Source organism: Sciurus carolinensis, chromosome 4 (assembly GCF_902686445.1).
Source record: "Sciurus carolinensis chromosome 4, mSciCar1.2, whole genome shotgun sequence".
Taxonomy (NCBI): Eukaryota; Metazoa; Chordata; class Mammalia; order Rodentia; family Sciuridae; genus Sciurus; species Sciurus carolinensis.
Window position 1 is genome coordinate 75,305,771 of NC_062216.1, and position 17,716 is coordinate 75,323,486.

Sequence of the window (17,716 nt, forward strand, 5' to 3'; positions counted from 1 at the left end):
ATGCGAGGCAAGCACCCTATCAACTAAGCCTATATCCCTAGCCCTTAAGTAAACTTTCTAGAGAAACAGATCTCATGATTTCTTGTTTGCTTTTGTTTTCTTCAATATAGCTGGGAAAAATAAGGCATGGTTGCAACAAAGCAGAGAAAGTAATAAAACCTGACCTTGAGGTATTCATTCAATAAACATTTATTGATCAAGCATTACACAATCGGACCCTCTTGACACTATTCTCTGTATATTCATAGATATTGTATTCTTATGGTTTAAAGCCACTGCTAAGTATCCAAAATGTGCTATTTGCTCATGAAAAACAGCTTTTCTGAGGGCTAGTGGCCTTCCTTGTAGGAGGAAGTCTTTAGAAAATATTCAGCTAATCTCAGTTTCTTTTTATTCATCTCTAATTGTTCCATATCACTTTCCCTCTCCTGCTGAGGGTTTATCGCAGCCACTTTGGAGCCACAGATAAGACTTTGAGACCTAAGAACAAAAGATATTTGGAATGTTGTGTACTCAGACAAGGAGAGGTGTCTGGGAGAGAGCATAGGCAACAATAGGGGAAAAATGAGGCAGGCTGACAATCTCCTGGCAATAGATAAAAAAAGGACTGTATAGAAAGTCCTCACATGTTCTGCAGATAACCCTTCAGGATTAAGATTCAAAAGTTACATTCTATTTGGATGGTGTAGAGAAAAATGGGGTGGGGGACTGAAAGATAGTAGAATGAAATAGACAGTATTACCCTATGTATATGTATGAATACATGAATGGTGTGACTCTACATTGTGTACAACCATAGAAATGAAAAGTTGTACCCCATTTGTGTACAATGAATCAAAATGCAGTCTGTAAAAAAAAAAAAATTTTTAAAGAAAAAGAAAAAAAAGTTACATTCTAGGTGATTAGATGATCTCCAAGGTCCTTTTCAGTTCTCTAACATTTTACATGCTCACTGCAAGGCAGCACCAACATATCTATTCACAGGGGGGATTTGTAAAGAGAAATATATCCTACTTACAATTAGGATTAGGATTTGGGATTTACAGATAAATTTGGGATTGGACTATTTCTGGGATTTCATACAGTTCCTTCAGTAGATTTCTGTAAAAGTTATTCAAAACATTAACAACTTTTAACTTCTTTTAGCTCCTCTTACCATCCAAACATTAGTAAGACAAAAGAGCATTAATTAGGGAAGTTTGTAGAGTATGTGCGTGTGTTTTCCCCAGTACTGGGAATGGAACCCAGGGTCTGGCACATGCTAGGCGAGCACTCTACTACTACATCCCAAGCGCTTGTGATGTGTTTTGAAGTAAATCTTTTTTTCCCCTAAGGAGAGGGAGAGGAGTAATTTCTTCTTAATATGAGGGATTAAAAAAACAAAACAAAACAAAACAAAACAGATAGGGTTCCCAGATGTAGAAAAAACAAACAGGATATTCAATTATATTTAAATTTCGGATAAATTTCAGATGATTTGTGGGGGCAGCACTTGTGATTGAACCCAGGAACATTTTACCTCTGAGCTACAGCCCCAGATCTTTTTATTTTATTTTGAATCAAGGTCTTGCTAAATTGCCCAGGCTGGCCCCACTTTCCCAAGTAGCTGGGATTAAAGGCATGTACCACTATATCCAGCTATTTTTTTAAGCATAAATATGTCCCATGAAAGATTTGGATATACCTATGCCAAAAAAATTTTTTGACTAGCAATCTTAAACAGAGGTTGATAAAGTTCTGTTTCATCCCACAGATTGTTAGGAGGATTAATTAAATCAGATAAAGTAAAGGAAATACCTAATACAATTCTTAAACTAAGGGATATGCTACTGATAATTTTTAATTATCAATGAGTATCCATAAAAAGTCAAACTCTAGTCACCCAGTATACTTCTGGTTCCTTTTCCCCTGATGTCCCTCTGCCTTAGCTATGAACATAATATTTAATAATGGATAAAACAATTAGTAAAGGAAATCTGCTACTGATATTGAAAAAAGTTATAAAGTTTTATGGTTTAGTCACACAATAGCTTTTTTCAGTACAAAGAACTGGATTTACATTGGGCACTTCAAATGTTAGAAAGCACTCATTGTAAAGTGGAAAGTCTTTTACAAACTCTATGACCTTGGCCAAGCTTTTATACACAGAGTGATAATAGGCATTGTACTAATGGAAGGATTAAATAATATATTTCAAAGTTCTTTGTAAACTTTAAAATACTAAATTATTATTATCCCGAGTCTCACACAGCACAGAACCTTGAACCAGAGGTCTTATAACAGCTTATTCCACAGGCAGACTTTCCAGAAGGTATTTCTCTTCATATGTAGCTTGGGAAATCAGTGAAGCAACATTTGCCCATTAAGATGACCACATCACTTCCCAGGGGAACTCCATGACTCCCACTCTGGACACTAAGCAATTCATTTCACAATTTTAAGATAGTTATGTCAGTTTCAGTTTCTATTTGTTTTCTGATGACTGTTCCCCTTGCCCCCCAAATGGCTGGATCAGCAATATTGGGAATGTAAGAAGCAATCTAAGCAGGCCATATAATTTACCTATTGCTTTATAATCTCCTTGATCAGGTTGGGATGCCCCTGTTACCCTAAATATCACTTTTTCCAATCCACAAATACTCCTTCATATACCAGCCTCATAGCATAAAATGAACTTAATAATTTAAGATCTATAATTAGCTATATCAGGTTCAAAATTTTACTTTTTTTAGTATAAAATATGACATGTAAAATTCTGACTAGTTTGGACACAAGTTTTTTTTTTATCTAACAGACTTCAAATTTGCATACCTGTTTTGTTTTGGGTCCCAGGGATTTAACCCAGGGGTGCTTAACCACTGAGTCACATCCCCAGCCCTTTTTATTCTTTATTTTTGAGATAAGGTCTTGCTAAATTGCTTAGGGCCTCACTAAATTGCTGAGGTTGGCCTCAAACTTGCAATCCTCCTGCCTCAGCCTCCTGAGTCACTGGGATTACAGGTGTGGGTCACCATGCCTTGCCATACCTGTTTTTAATTGAAGGACTTTTCACATTTTGGATTTTAATGTGTTTTCTTTCCTAAAACTGGTTTTCTTAAGAATGTACCTGGTTTACTCTTTTTTATTCTCTATTCTTTTAATTACTTCTACTTTGGAAAAGAAAGGTTTATCTCTAACCCATCTTAAACTTTTGTGGGGGGCAGTACTGTGTATTGAGGCTAGGGGCAATCAACCACACGATTACATCCCCAGCCCTTTTTATTCTTTATTTTGAGACAGGATTTCCCCATGTTGCCCCGGCTGGCATCCTCACTCCTGGAACAACAACAACAACAACAACAAAAAAGAGTAAGATGGTTGGCATAGAGATTCTTTATTTCTTTTGGTGGGGGGCACTAGGGTTGGACTGAGGCACTCTACCACTGAGTTACATCATGAGTACTTTTTATTTTGAGACAGGGTCTCACTAAGTTGCCAGGGCTAGCCTCAAACTTGCAATCTTCCTGCCTCGGCCTCCTGAGTAGCCAGGATTTTAGGTATGCACTACTACACCTGACTTGACATTTTTAGTTGAAATTAAAAAAAGAAGTTAGACTTTTTCTGACAGAAGTGTGACCTGCTCATGGGCCATGAACAAAGGCTTTGACACTTTTGTTTGTATTTCCGTAAGTTAAATAAACTAAGTCTGTATTCCAAAGTTTAAAGAAAAAAAAATTAAAAGTCTGCAATGCCTTTGTGTATGACTGCACAGTCTGGGGGACAAGTGGAGGCTGAAACTTTTCTGTGTAGTTCTTAGAATAGAAAGGGGAAAAACACAGTTTATAACACACTGGTAAGGGGCTGCTCCTTAGCCAGAGAATGGGGCACTTGTTTCTTTGCATAAGGGCACCAGCCCTAGAAAACCTGTTTTTCCCTACAGAAGCACCTTTTCCTAATTTGCACAAAAGCACTGGAAAGGCTAGCAGTGGCCCTGAATGCATGTCTTCTATATACCAGACAGCAGAAGTTAATCCCTAGAAGCAATTAAAACATAAAAGAATTTTTTCTAGATGTCAACTTAATGTGTAAAGGGGGTACACAGTTTTTCAGTTATTTTAGGAATAAATGGGGGGGGAAGAATGTTTGAAAATTATTGCTCCTAGCTTTTTTTCAGTAATGCCTGGGTGCCTCTGCCCCACCCTACACCACAAGATTACAAGTCTCTTCCTTTGTCTTTGGTTCCTCCTTTTGGCTGTTGCTGCTGCTTCTTTAAACAATTAGAAGATTTATTAAAATAGTTGATTTAAGCATCTGCATTCGTGACTTCATCCTCAACTCCTGGTTCAATACCGATGGAAGCGACCTGTTGAACCACCTCAGAAGACCTGGGCTGGTCAGTGTCCTTTGTGGATTCTCCTCTGAAAACCATTCCAAGTCTTAGAACTTTTACCACAAGACTTTTTTTTGTAGTGATGCTCACAGTCTCCATGGGCATCCGAAGTGGTCCTTCACATTGAGATTGTTTTCGTTTGAGCCTCTGATCAAGTTGGCACATATCTTCTCCGGGGAATCTTTCTTACGGGGGTTAGGGAAATTCTAATTCTGTGACTCTGGTTCCACGGGTGTCTTTAACTCCCTGACTTGTGAGTTCCTCTGGGAAAGCAAACTAGGGGTGTGAAGGAGTAGGGCTGGCCCCTACTTAAAGCCCACCATGTACCCCTGACTCCAGGTACTGCATTTCCTTTTACTTTTTCCCTGATCTATTCCCTAAATTTTTTTCAAATTTACTATCTTCTCCAGACGTTTTTACCTCCTAGGCCTAATGAAATACAGCAATCCGCTTAGCATATGTCTCACCTCAGCTATTCTTAGGCTAATTCTTTCATTTTTTCCTCTTGGACCACAACACAGCCAGTATTGGGAGAGGTGCCACAAAGATATACACCGCCACCTGGCGGCCTACTGCCAAATAGATCTTGCAATACCAAAGATGGTACTAGCACCATAGGAACAGGCTCTGGAGTTGGATTCCCAAAAGCACCAGTCGTGGGTGGGACGCAACAGCTCCTGCTTTGGTAACAGCATTTCCCCTGCCTGTAATTATCTTTCCAAGTTTATTTCCCTGAAAATTCTTTTTCTTTCAAAATTCACTGAAAATACCCCTTTCCCCATGAATTCCTTTTTCATACTTTCAAGTAGCTCACTCATCTGAAAACATTAGAGAGCAGGTTCAGCATGTCATTTGCCACTCTTATGAAGTTCCTCATTGCCTATCTGAAACTGTTTCTCATCCATTAGTCCCTCAAAAACTCATCTCCTTTGAAGTTCATGCCATCAGGATATTACAATCGTGCTGATCACTGGCTCACTTCCCCTCATTTCCTGAAGATTTTAAAACCTGACCCATTCTCTCAGTTTTAAACCACTCCTACTATCATCATGCCTGGAGATAGTTCCTTCAATACAATACACTGGCCTCTCAGTTCCTTGTCCACTCATTTCCAATCATCTTATCTCCATGACAACATCCTAGCCCTGGTCATTAATAAAAATGTACCCTTCCCAAAACTCCACTTTTTGCATCTCACACTGACCACCATCACTTCCTCTCTCAAGATTTCTTTGTTATTGATACTGGTTATTGAACCCAGGGCACTACCACTAAATACACACTCAGTTCTTTTTATTTTTATTTTGAGACAGGGTCTCGCTAAATTGCTTAGGTTGGTCTCAGTCTCTGGAGTCACTGGCTTCTCCAAAAATTTGATAGAGAGCAGTCTCAATGGGCATAGTGGCCTATGCCTATAATCCCAGTGGCTCAGGATCACAATTTCAAAGTCAGCCTCAGCAACTTAGCAAGGCCCTAAGCAACTTAGTGAGACCCTGTCTCTAAATAAAATATTAAAAAAGGCTGGGGATGTGGCTCAGTGGTTAAGTGCCCCTGGGTTCAATCCCTGGTACAAAAAAAAAAAAAAAAAAAAAAAAAGACAGAGTCTTTAAATTATCAAGCCTATCAATTTTTCATTGCCTCATCACTCTCCCACTGTTTTGACTTTTCACTTCACCCAATTTAAATTTTCTGATTGATCAACTCTAACACTCCCTTGCATAAAATTGAAATTCTCTGGCACTCCTTCCCTCCTGTTATATTCCATGATAAAATTTCAACCCTTGGTTAAATCCAGCAGTTCTTATTCTGCTTGCCTGTATTTACTAACTAAATAAACATAGCTAGGGAAAAGTCCATACTGTGGTAACTAGTTTCAAGCTAAAGTTAGGATATAATCTCAAGCAAACCCTTAGCGCTGCTCTGCAGAGCTTTATGTCCCAAATCAATTCACTCTCACATTGCAGAAAAGTGGATACTTCTGGGATAGTTAAAAAGTTAGGGAAATCTTCAAATCCTATAAGATTCTATTTCTTTTAGTGGTAGTGGGGATTGAACCCCAGGCCTCGAGCATGCTAGGCAAGTACTCTTACCACTGAGCTACTTTGCTGAGGTTTATGATCTTCCTGCTTCAGCCTTTCTAGTAGCTGAGATTATAGCTACTATGCCTGGCGATTGTCTTTTAGGCATGGTGATGGGTATCAAGGTATTCATTAAAAATAATAATAATAATAATAATGCACACATTCCTTCATGGTCATTAAAAAAATAATTCTCTTGATTTATGTACTGCTTAAGATGAGAACCCCTGTATCTGTGCTTCTATTTATTTATTTTGCAGTGCTGAGGATTAAGCCCAGGTCTCAAGCATGACAGGCAAGTACTCTACTACTGAACTAAGCCCATGTTCCCTTCTAAAGTAAAATTCCTCCATTTCCTTAAATCTTTCTCTGTTTAATCCATGCCCTATGTCTTTTGTCCCTATACCTTTGTTTGAAAACTCCAGTCAAGGTCAAGAAACTTCATCTTACCAAATGGTCAGTTCTCTACTGTTTTTCCCCAAACCAATTATATGTGACAAAACTGACCACTCCCTCTGTGTTTCAGTAAAATTCTTTTGCTTGTTTGCTTGGCTTTGGGCTTTTAATACACCAATCTGTCCTGGTTCTTTTTTTTTTTTTTTTTTTTGCAGTACAGAGGATTGAACCCAGGGTTGCTCTACCACTAAGCCACATCCCCATCCTATTTTTTGTTTGTTTGTTTATTTTATTTTGGTACAGGGTCTTGTTAAATTGTCCAGGTTGGCCTTGAACTTTTGAGCTTCCTAAGTAACTGGGATTAAAGACGTGCCACTGTGCCTGGTTCTAGTTTCTACTTTCTCACTGTCTTTTCTCAGCATTTGTAAATGCTGCTGTGTCCTCAAGCTGCAATCCTCAAAATACTTTTCTTTGACACTCACTCTCTGGGTTTTTTCTCAAGGCCTATTGCTTTAATTATTATCCATATCAACTCCAAGTCTGCAACCTGGACCTTATCTCTGAGCTGCGGACTTGATGTGTACACCTGGATGGCTAATAGGAATCTCAAACTGAAGAGTACTCCAGGCTCCTGCCCCAGTTCTCCCCTCTAACTGGTTCTCCCCACAATTTTCCCATCTCAATGGCTTAACCCCAAAACAGGAACTGATTTTGTGTTCTGTATTCCCTTCACTCCCTCCCCAATTCATTAGCAAGTCCTGTCTTCTGAATCCACCTGCTTCTACTAGCCCTGTTACTTGCCTAACTAACCATAATCTCTACTTTGGATTCATAAGATAACTCATCTCTCTGCCTTTGTTTGCTCCCATAAAGTCCATTGTCTAACAGCAAAAGTGATCTCTTAGAAACATAAATTTGATCATATTTCTCCCTTGGTCAAAACCTCTGGAGTGGGAGCTGGAGTTGTGGCTCAGTGGTAGAGAGCTTGCCTAGCATGTGTGAGGCACTGGGTTCGATTCTCAGCACCACATATAAGTAAATGAGTAAAAGAAAAGGCCTATCAACATCTAAAAAAATATTTTAAAAAAAAACCCTCTGGAGTGGCCTTCTATCATATGTAGAATAAAGACTTAAAACAGCTCTTCATAAACTTTAGGCCCAAAGTGATCTGACTCAAGCCTGTCTCTCCAACAGAATTTTCTACAACTCTTTTTGCTGTACCACAATCCCTCCTTCCTGTTTTTGAATTCAACAGGCAAATGCATGGGTCAAATGCAGCCTGTAGTTTTATTTTTCCTTTTAATTCAAGATGATTGTGAATCCATATGTAGAAAAACAAATAATACAGAGATCTCATATATTCACCTAGTTTCCCCTGATGGCAGCATCTTGCATAACAGTACAATATCACAAACAGGAAATGGTTATTGATGTAAGCCACCAGTCTTAAATTCAGATATTAACAGTTTTAAATGCACCCATTTGAGAGTTCTTTAGTTCTTGGCAATTTTTCAACCCCATTACTGGGGATTTTCCCAGGGTTTCATGCATGCTCAGCAAGTGCTCCAATGCTGAACTGTGTTCCACTCTATTTTTATTTATAGACAGTGTCTTACCAAGTTGCCCAGGTTGGCCTAGAACTTGCAGTCCTCCTGCCTTAGGCTCCCCGGGGGAATAGCTGGGATTACAGGCATATGCCATCAAACCTGGTTTGGTTCTTTGCAATTTTGTCACAAGTGTACATTCATATTGCCATAATCAAGACACAGAACAGCTGTATCAGAAGAATCCATCATGTTTCCTCTATTAGTCATGTCTCCCTGAACCTCAATCACTAGCAACCACTAGTCTGTCATTTGTCTCTATAATTTTGTCATTTTATGATTATTATACAAATGGGATAGTACAATATTTGAGATTAGCTCCTTTCATTCAGCACAATTCTGTTAGAATCTATTCAAGTTGTTAGGTTTATCAATAGTTCATTTCTTTTTTTTTCTTAGTATTTTATAGTATGAATGTATCCAGTTTGTTTAACCATTCACCTGTTAAAGGACTTTATGATGCTTACAGTTTAGGAGTTTGGGGCTATGAGAAATAAAGCTATGAACATTCTTTTTTTTTTTTTGGTACAGGGAATTGAACCCAGGGGCCCTAAACCATTAAGCTACGTTCCCAGCGGCATGCCCCCACTTTTTAATTTTGAGATACATTCTTACTGAGCTGCTTAGGGCCTAGCTAACTTGCTGAGGTTGGCTTTAAACATGTGATCCTCCTGCCTCAGCCTCCTGGGTTGCTGGGATTATAGGCTTAAGCCACCATGCCCAGCTATGCGTTGGTTTTTATATGACTGTGTTTGGGTTTGTATGCCTTCCCCTGTTACTGTGGATCAAACCCAGTGTCTCACACATGCTAGGCAAGCACTCCACCACTGAGCTTCATCCCTAGCCCATGACTGTGTTTTTGTTTCTCTGGGATAAATGTCCAAGAATGCAATTGCTGAGTCATATGCTTACTTTTATAAGAAAGTGCCATAGTGTTTACTAAGATGACTGTACCACTTTATATTTTCAATATTAATGTATAAATGATCTAGTTTCTCTGTAGCCTCACCTGCAATTGATGTGATTGATATTTTTAATTTAGTTATTCTTGTAAAATACAAAGTGACATTTCGTTGAAGTGGTCTTATTTTTTGCTGTCCTGAGCCTTTAGAGTTCAGGGCCTTGCATATACTACCATGTGCTCTACCACTGGGCTGCATCACCAATCCCATTTTTTAAAAGTTTGAGATAGGGTCTCACTAAATTGCCTGGGCTGGCCTTGAACTTATGATCTTCCTGCCTCATCTTTCCAAGTAGCTGGGATTACAAGAGTGGTGATGTCCGCTCATGTCTTTTGACTCTCATTTTTTAAATTTTTTAGATTTTTAAAAAAATAACAGCTCTTTTGAGATATAAACCCACATACTATACATACTCTACAATTCATTCTCTAAAGTGTATACTGGAATGGATTTTAGTATATTCAAAGTTGGTTAATCACCTCTACCTTTTACCTGCATGCATTTGCCTATTTCACATAAGTGGAATCACATTAATATACAGTCTTTAGTCACTGGCTTCTTTTACCCAGAGTAATATTTTCAAGGTTCAACCATGTTGTAGCTGTAACAGTACTTCCTTCATTTTTTATTGCTGAATAATATTTCATTGTATGGATATACCACATTTTACTTATCTGATTATAAGTTGATGGATGTTTGGGTATTTCCAATCTTATGAATGATCCTGCAATGAGCACCTGAATCCAAGTTTTTTTTTTTTTTTTTAGTATTTTTAGTTTTTTTAAATGTTGACAGATCTTTATTTTTATTCATTTACTTATATGTGGTGCTGAGAATTGAACCCAGTGCCTCACACATGCTAGGCAAGCACTCTACCACTAAGTCACAACCTCAGTCCACCTTTTTTTTTTTTTTTTTCTTTGTACTGGGGATTGAATTTAGGGGTATAAACCATGGAGCTACAACCCCATCCCTTTTTATTTTTTATTTAGAGACAATCTCACTAAGTCTTTGAACTTGTGATCTTCTGGTATCAGTTTGCTGAGTAGCTGGGATTATAGCAATGCACCGTCATACCAGGATCAATTTCTCCACATCCTTGCCAACAATTGTTAATGTCTGACTTTTCAATTATAGAAAATCTAGTGAATTTGAAGTGGTATTTTACAGTAGTTGTAATTTGCATTTCCTTGTCAGCTAGTAACGTTGAGCATCTATTCATGCTTATTGGACATTTGTATATCTTCTTCCAAAAACTGTGTTCTCAGATCCTTTATCCTTCTCTTTCCCCCACCAGTGGTGCTAAGGTATTGAATTACAGTCCTCACGCATATCGGCCAAGTGTTCTACCAGTGAGCTCTATTCTCGGCTCTTTAATTGAGTTGTTTGTGTTTTTATTACATTGTAATAGTCCTTTATATATTCTAAATACAAGTACTTTATCAGATACATGATTTAATATAATTATCCCCCATTCTGTGGGTTGTCTTTTCACTTTCTTGATGGTGTCTTTGGAAGAAGAAAAGTTTTTAATTAGGATTATGTACAGTATGTCTATTTTTCCATTTGATGCTCAGGCTTTTTTCTCTTAAGGAAAAACTGCCTAATACAAGATCACAGATTTATATCTATATTTTTTCCTAACAGTTTTATGATTTTAGCTCCTAATCTATATATTTGATTCATTTTGAATTAACTTTTGTATATACTGTGAGGTAAGGGTCCAATCAACCTGCCCCTGTACCATTTGAAAACACTATTCTTTCCCCACTAAGTGGTCTTGACACTCTTGTCAAAAATCAACACAGGGGGTTGGGAAATAACATGAAGATCAAGTAATCCATAAATATCACAACAGGGGGTTAATTTCTGAACTCTGTTTGATTCTACTGATTTATATATCTGTCCTTATGCCAGTACCACACTAGTTTGATTACAGTTTACTGTTGAATTTTGAGAATGCTTTATATTTTCTATACATGAGTCCTTTGGGGATATGTGGTTTGCAAATATTCTGCTTGTCTTTTCCAGATGACCCTATAAAAAGGTCATTTTATTTTGCGTGTGTTTTTGTTTTTGTTTTTTAGTACCAAGGATTGAACTCTGAGGTGCTTATCCACTAAGCCACATCCTCAGCCCTTTTTATTTTTTGAAACATGGTCTTGCTAAGTTCCTTAGGGTCCTGCTAGGTTGCTAAGGCTGCCTCAGCCTGGTGAATCCCTGGGATTACACGTGTGTGGTACTGTGCCCAGCTCCCACAGGGTTTTTGCAGAGCAAAAGCTTTTCATTTTGATAAGCCCCATTTTATTCATTTTTCCTTTTATGGCTTGTGTTTTGCTGTCACGTCTGCCTTTTTTAATATAAGTAAGACTTCATGATAATTTATTTATGTAATGTCTATGGCTGCTTTAATAATATCACATAGAGCTGCTGAATAGTTGTGAACCAAACCATATGGTCCACAAAATCTAAAAGTACTTTTTTTTTTTTTTTTTTGGGTGCTGGGGATCGAACTCAGGGCCTTGTGCTTACAAGGCAAGCACTCTACCAACTGAGCTATCTCCCCAGCCCCCTAAAAGTACTTTTTTCTGGCTGTTTACACAGAGCGGGCCGACCCCTGCTCTAAACTACTAAATCATTACCAGGAGGACTGTCAGTTCAAGGCCAGTCTCTGCAACTTTGAAAGAACCCCTCTATGATCTTTACATATGCCATTCCCTATGGATGCAACACAGATTCTCCAGATTTTCTTATGGCTAACTCCTTATCATCATTCTGGTTTCCTATCAAATTCACCTTGAAGAGTCTATCCTTGTTCGCAGTAGAATAAGTAAATTCCTCCCCTCCAGCCCTTCTATTTTCTATTCCCTTGTGTTGCTTTACTTTTTTTAGAATTTGTCATTTTCTTCATTAGAATATAATTCTATGAGGGCAGGTCCAGGCTTGTCATATAATAGTCATCTGAGCAATTCAAATGAATAAATGAGTCATTGAGACTACTACATCTTTCCAGAAAAGAAATGCTACTTATTATCTCATAAGTTGTTTTATTAGAGGAAGAATGCTTGAATAAAAGAACAATATGTCTGATTCCCATCATGATTTATACAAATCATATTTATAGGTCAATTTACCTGCATGTTCTTCCTTAACATATGAAGCTGAGGAATTACATAGGGCTAAAAAATAAGGATGTTTGAAAATCTTTAGTTTTGTTTTCTATATCTATATCCCTATAAAATGGGCAAGGTGCCCACGTCTGTAATCCCAGTTACTCAGCAGGCTGAGGCATAATGATCACAAGTTCAAGGCCAGCCTCCACAACATTGAGAGACCCTATCTCAAAATTAAAAATTAAAAGGGTGAGGGATATAGCTCAGTGGTGGAGTGCTAGAGTGCTGGCCTACCATGTGGTAGGCCCTGATTTGATCTCCACTACCACCAAAAAAAAAGTCCTAAATCTCTATTCTTTCCTGATCCCCTCTTCAACCTAAACTAAAATCCAGTGGGTAAATAATGATATAAGGTTATCTTTTTCATACTATGTATTATATCTTTGTCTCCTCATTCCTCTTGATTCTGAATCCCTTGATCTGTCTAATTAGTAATGATATCGGACAATTTTTTATAATCAGTTGTACTTGGCTATGTCAAAACAGTTTTGTCAAAGTAAAATTGCTAATAACAGTATCAACAAACACTTTTAAACTTTACTTATCCTTAATTCCCACCAAATTTCTACCCTTGATTTCTGTATTATTGAGAGATTCACAGGCATACAAATCTTTTAAAATAAAGCAACAATGACAGATGACACCTTAATAATAAAAAATTTGCATAATCAGGAAGTCCAGAAATAACAGAGATAGAATAGCTATGATTTTTGAAATGGAAAACAAAGTAATTCCTAGTCTTAAGCAATGAATTCTAATTATTAAATTAAATAAATAGGGTAAGTCTGGATATGCACCAGGGAGACTTGGGTGGGGAGCGGGAGTGGGTGGAGGATACAGGAACTTCACTCTTGGTTGGTAAAAAAATGAACACATAAAAAAAAAAGATCACTTTTTGACTAATTTCTATGTCCCATATTTCCTTTTATGGGGCTTCCTCTAACATCTTTTCAAAATCATCTTAAAATTGTCATATAAATACCCCCCCCACGCACACACACACATGCTAGGGATTGAACCCACAGGTGGTGCTCTACCTAATTTTTTATTTTGGGACAGAGTCTCAACAAGCTACCCAGGATGACCTTGAACTTTAGATCCTCCTGTCTCAGCCTCCTGAGTAGCTGGGATTACAAGTGTGCACAACCACACCAAGCTATATTGCCTTTTAAAATGTGTTGACTTTTTGGGGATCCAAGATGACAGACTGGAGGGAGGCTGCGTTTCTCGTCGCTCCATAACTCTGGTTTTAAGCAGAGGATATCTGTTTCTTGGTGAAGCAGTTTTTGCTGCATATGGATTCCCTGGTGTTTACCCCATTTGTCTGCTGTGATGACCTGCAGTCTGCCAGCATATCAACACCTTTTTTGAGTGCAGATTGCTCACTGTCAGGCGCCTATCACCCGCCATTTGCCTGCCTCTGGTGGGTCCAATGCCTGCCTTACACCTATCCATCACCCAACGCACGAGGTTCACCTCCCGATCGTCCAACAACAGTCAGCAAACTGATCGCCTACCGCCAGTGGAGCACCAGCTGCCTGCTGTTGCCTGGAAGTTCACTGTCACAGTACCTGCAGGTTTGATTACACATGGCTACTGCCATTTTGAGACAACAGCCAGGCCCCGTAGGACCCCTGGCCGGTCTGACAGAGCCCTGTTTCCAGGATCCCTCAGCCCGATGATCACTCCCTGCCTCTGGGGCCCTTACATCAACTGACTGCTCCCTGCCGCCAGGACCCCCAGACCAACTGACTGTGCCCTATCACAGGGACCCAAGACTGACTGATTGTACCCGGCCTCCAGGATCCCACAACCACACCAAACACACCGGACCTCCAGGACCCCTGCCTGACCAACCGCATCCCACCTCCAGGACCTCCAGCTGAACACGTCCTCACCCTGAGTTGCAGCTCCCCATTTGCCACCACATTTCAAAGCCAGAGCGGCCATCTTGGATAATCCTTGAAGCCATAGCTCAGATCTTTAGGTGGGACAAAAGCCATCCTGAGACGCCTGCTGGAGCTCATTGTCAGTACCTCTCATGCATCAGGCTACTGAAGACTGGGAGGTTTCATTACTATATGACTGTTATACTGTAGATTTTCTTTTTTCTCCTTATAAAATGTGTTGACTTTTTAACATATCTTTTAGAAAATGTGAGAGAAGAACAAATGCTTCCTTTCTTCCAGCTCTGCTTCCTAAGAATGACCATTAAAATATCCACAAAGAAAACAATCTGAAAGTCTGAGATGCAAGCCACTCAAGATACTAGTGAATTTCCAGAGAAGCAGTTTATGTAAAGTGTTTCCAAGTATGACCCCTAGTCATTGCATTTAGGAAACATGTAATTTAACTATTAGAAGATGCCTATCCTACTCCCATCCCATTCTAAAAACTGAAATCTTACTCAATTGTTTTTGTGGATCTTTATAACAATGTTTTGCAAATAATATGACTCACACTCTAGAGTCAACTCAATAAGAATAGTTATAACTGAGTTTATTCACTGTTACTCTTTATATCTATAATGCCATGGTTCAAGATTTCCTCAAAACCAGTTGCGTATAATTTTTAATGAAACCTGTTTGCAATCATAATGATGAACACGAGTGTTCTTATTGTTCTGATAATACATATTTAAGCACAAAACACCACAAATAGCAAATGCTAATTAACTGAATTTTCAAAATGTAGACATGTACAAAGTCTGTTGGCTATAATAGTCTTTTTAACCACACTTAAGTATGTCCCACATGTTATCAAGACAAACCAATTTGATATCTTAATACTCACACTGTTAGTTGTTCTCCATCTCTCTGTTCTACTGAGAATTGCCTCTCCCTTCAATCCTCTTCAAGTAGAACTTCCTGTAAATTTTAATTAGCTTGTTATTTATTCACTCTATCTAATTAGGCTCCTGGCCAAAGGACACTCCAACAAATACTTGTGGAAGGCAAAATCTCATACAACTCTAATGGTATCTTAGGTTAAGTCAATTTAGGGGTCCTCAACAAAGATCTTTTCATTTGTTCAATAGTTGGGATGGGATTTTTATCAATTTAAAGGTTCTAGGGAGAGAAAAGGGAAAAACAGTTGATTATGGCAAAAACAGCAACTTTATATATTGAATCACTGCTTGGTCAAAAACTAGCACAATTTTCCTATGGCAAAATGAACAGGGGTTAGAGTAGGTGACCTTGCTGCCATAAAACTCCATGATTTTAATGTGACTTACTTTGCCATATAAAGTTAAAAATATTTGAAACAAGCTGCTCCTTAAAGTTTTATATTAGCTTAAACTGCTAGTGAGCTATGGTAGAGTTGAAAATCATGATTCTGCTTAACTAGTTATCAAGTCTGCGTCTGTTTTATCTTCTACCTATTCTCCTGACTAGGATGGGTAGTTTTGGAAAATCAGCTGAGATGTGGAATGTTGAAGCACAAGTACTGTTTCCTGAGTTTATTAGGAGGAGGAGGAGAATGAGAACAGATTGTTCTTCTGGTTATTTCACATCATCCTTACTACTTTTTCCTTTTCATATCCTCTGTTACCTTTCTCAGTTCCTAGAACTATCTCTTCTCTTTCCTGTCAGCTAGTTCTTGCCCTCGGGTTATTCTTATTTGGGAAAACAAACAAAGCCCCTGTCCCCTCCCAAAAAAACCCTCCCTATTCCTTTAATTAAAATAAAAGCACTTTTCTTAAAAAGTGAGGTTTTTACTTAATTATCTGCAAAAATGAACTCAGATTAAGACTTCCTGTAAACCAGTGGAAATTCTACATTTAGTATATGTAATGAACTAAAAATTAATTTTGCCAAACTAATAACAAAGGCAGTTGGTCTTCCAACCTTTCTCTCACACTTCAGGAATAAAGCATTGCATGAATCCGGTGGTAGATGAATGAATATCACATAATTTGCTAAGAAAACGTCAATTTTCCTTTTGCTAAAATCTACAAAGATAATTTCATGTACAAAACATTTAAGCTCCAGGTAGACAAATTTCAAGGCTAAACAACAGATCAGTTCTCCCATTCTCTCTGCTAGGACCATTCAAGGCATCCTCATTTCCTTCAGATCTGGGTGAGAGGACACGTCCTTGGAAAGATTTTCTCTGAATGACCTCTTCCCCAGTCCTACCTTAACATACAATCCTCTATTTCACAGTTCTATTATGCTTTTCTTAATAAGACTGATCACTGTATGTCATATTATTATAAACTTATGAATTTTCTTGTCTGTTGCCTGAATGTAAGGTCCAGGAGGGCGGGGTGTTTGCCCACCCTGTTCACTGTGGGATCCCAGCGCCTTAAGCAGTGCTGGAGCATAGTAGGTGCTCAGTAAATAAATAATTCTCCCAATGCCAGGAGGTTACTTGCTAGTTTCGGCAGAACCGCGGGCCTCTTGCTCCCGTAACCTCCGCCTCTACACGACCCCAGCTTGGATCCGCGTTCCCGGTCTCCTGCAGATCCAGGGGCAGCGCAGCGTAACGACCATGCCTACCGGCAACCGCGGGTAAGCTCTGCTCAACCGCCCATCTCCCGGCCACCCGAGCCTCCGCGCTAGTCCCAGGCCGCCGCGACCCGGAGTGACAGCGCTTCCGCCCGCCGCGCCGCGCAGCCGTTAGGACCCCCGCGCTGCCTGGCCAAGCCCAGCATTCTATATTGAGTGATCCGTTGATGTGATGGTAAAACGTGACTCCCGGCTCTCTCCGTCAGCAGGACACGCACCCACCCACCTCTGAGCAGAGGTCCCGCCCCGTTGGCGAGTCGCGGCCACCCTGGCCCCAGTCCTGCTTCTCACCTTCCACTAGTGCCAACTGACCAGCCCCGGCCGGCCGCGGCCTGGGGTTCCTCCGGACGCCCCCTCAGGCGGCTTCCTGCGGCGGAAGCGGGGAGCCCTTTACCCGGCAACACTTCTGGGCCCACCATCCCTACCGCCGCGGTTAAAAGGGTGTTAACATTTCTGCTTTAAGAGATACCCGCGCGGCGCGGCGCCTCCACGCCCCCGAGGTGGTGCCCCCAGATATCCCTGCCGGGTCCGGCTGAGGAGGCTGAGGGGTTTCAGGTAGTTCTTCCAGTAACTTTTTAACTTTTTCTTTCTTTCTTTTCTTTCATTTTCTTACTTTCTTTCTT

General features: G+C 39.5%; 1 protein-coding gene across 1 annotated transcript in view; it reads right to left on the reverse strand.

Annotated features, from left to right (window-relative positions):
* Slc2a3 (solute carrier family 2 member 3) overlaps nucleotides 1-17,420 on the reverse strand; it is a 73,821-nt gene extending 56,401 nt beyond the window's left edge. Inside the window, exons 1-2 of the mRNA XM_047549957.1 lie at nucleotides 17,385-17,420; nucleotides 15,376-15,449 (exon numbers count right to left, since the gene is read on the reverse strand). The gene's annotated coding sequence lies outside the window, so the exon portion shown is untranslated. The remainder of the gene's footprint in view (nucleotides 1-15,375; nucleotides 15,450-17,384) is intronic.
* Nucleotides 17,421-17,716: the final 296 nt, after the last annotated feature.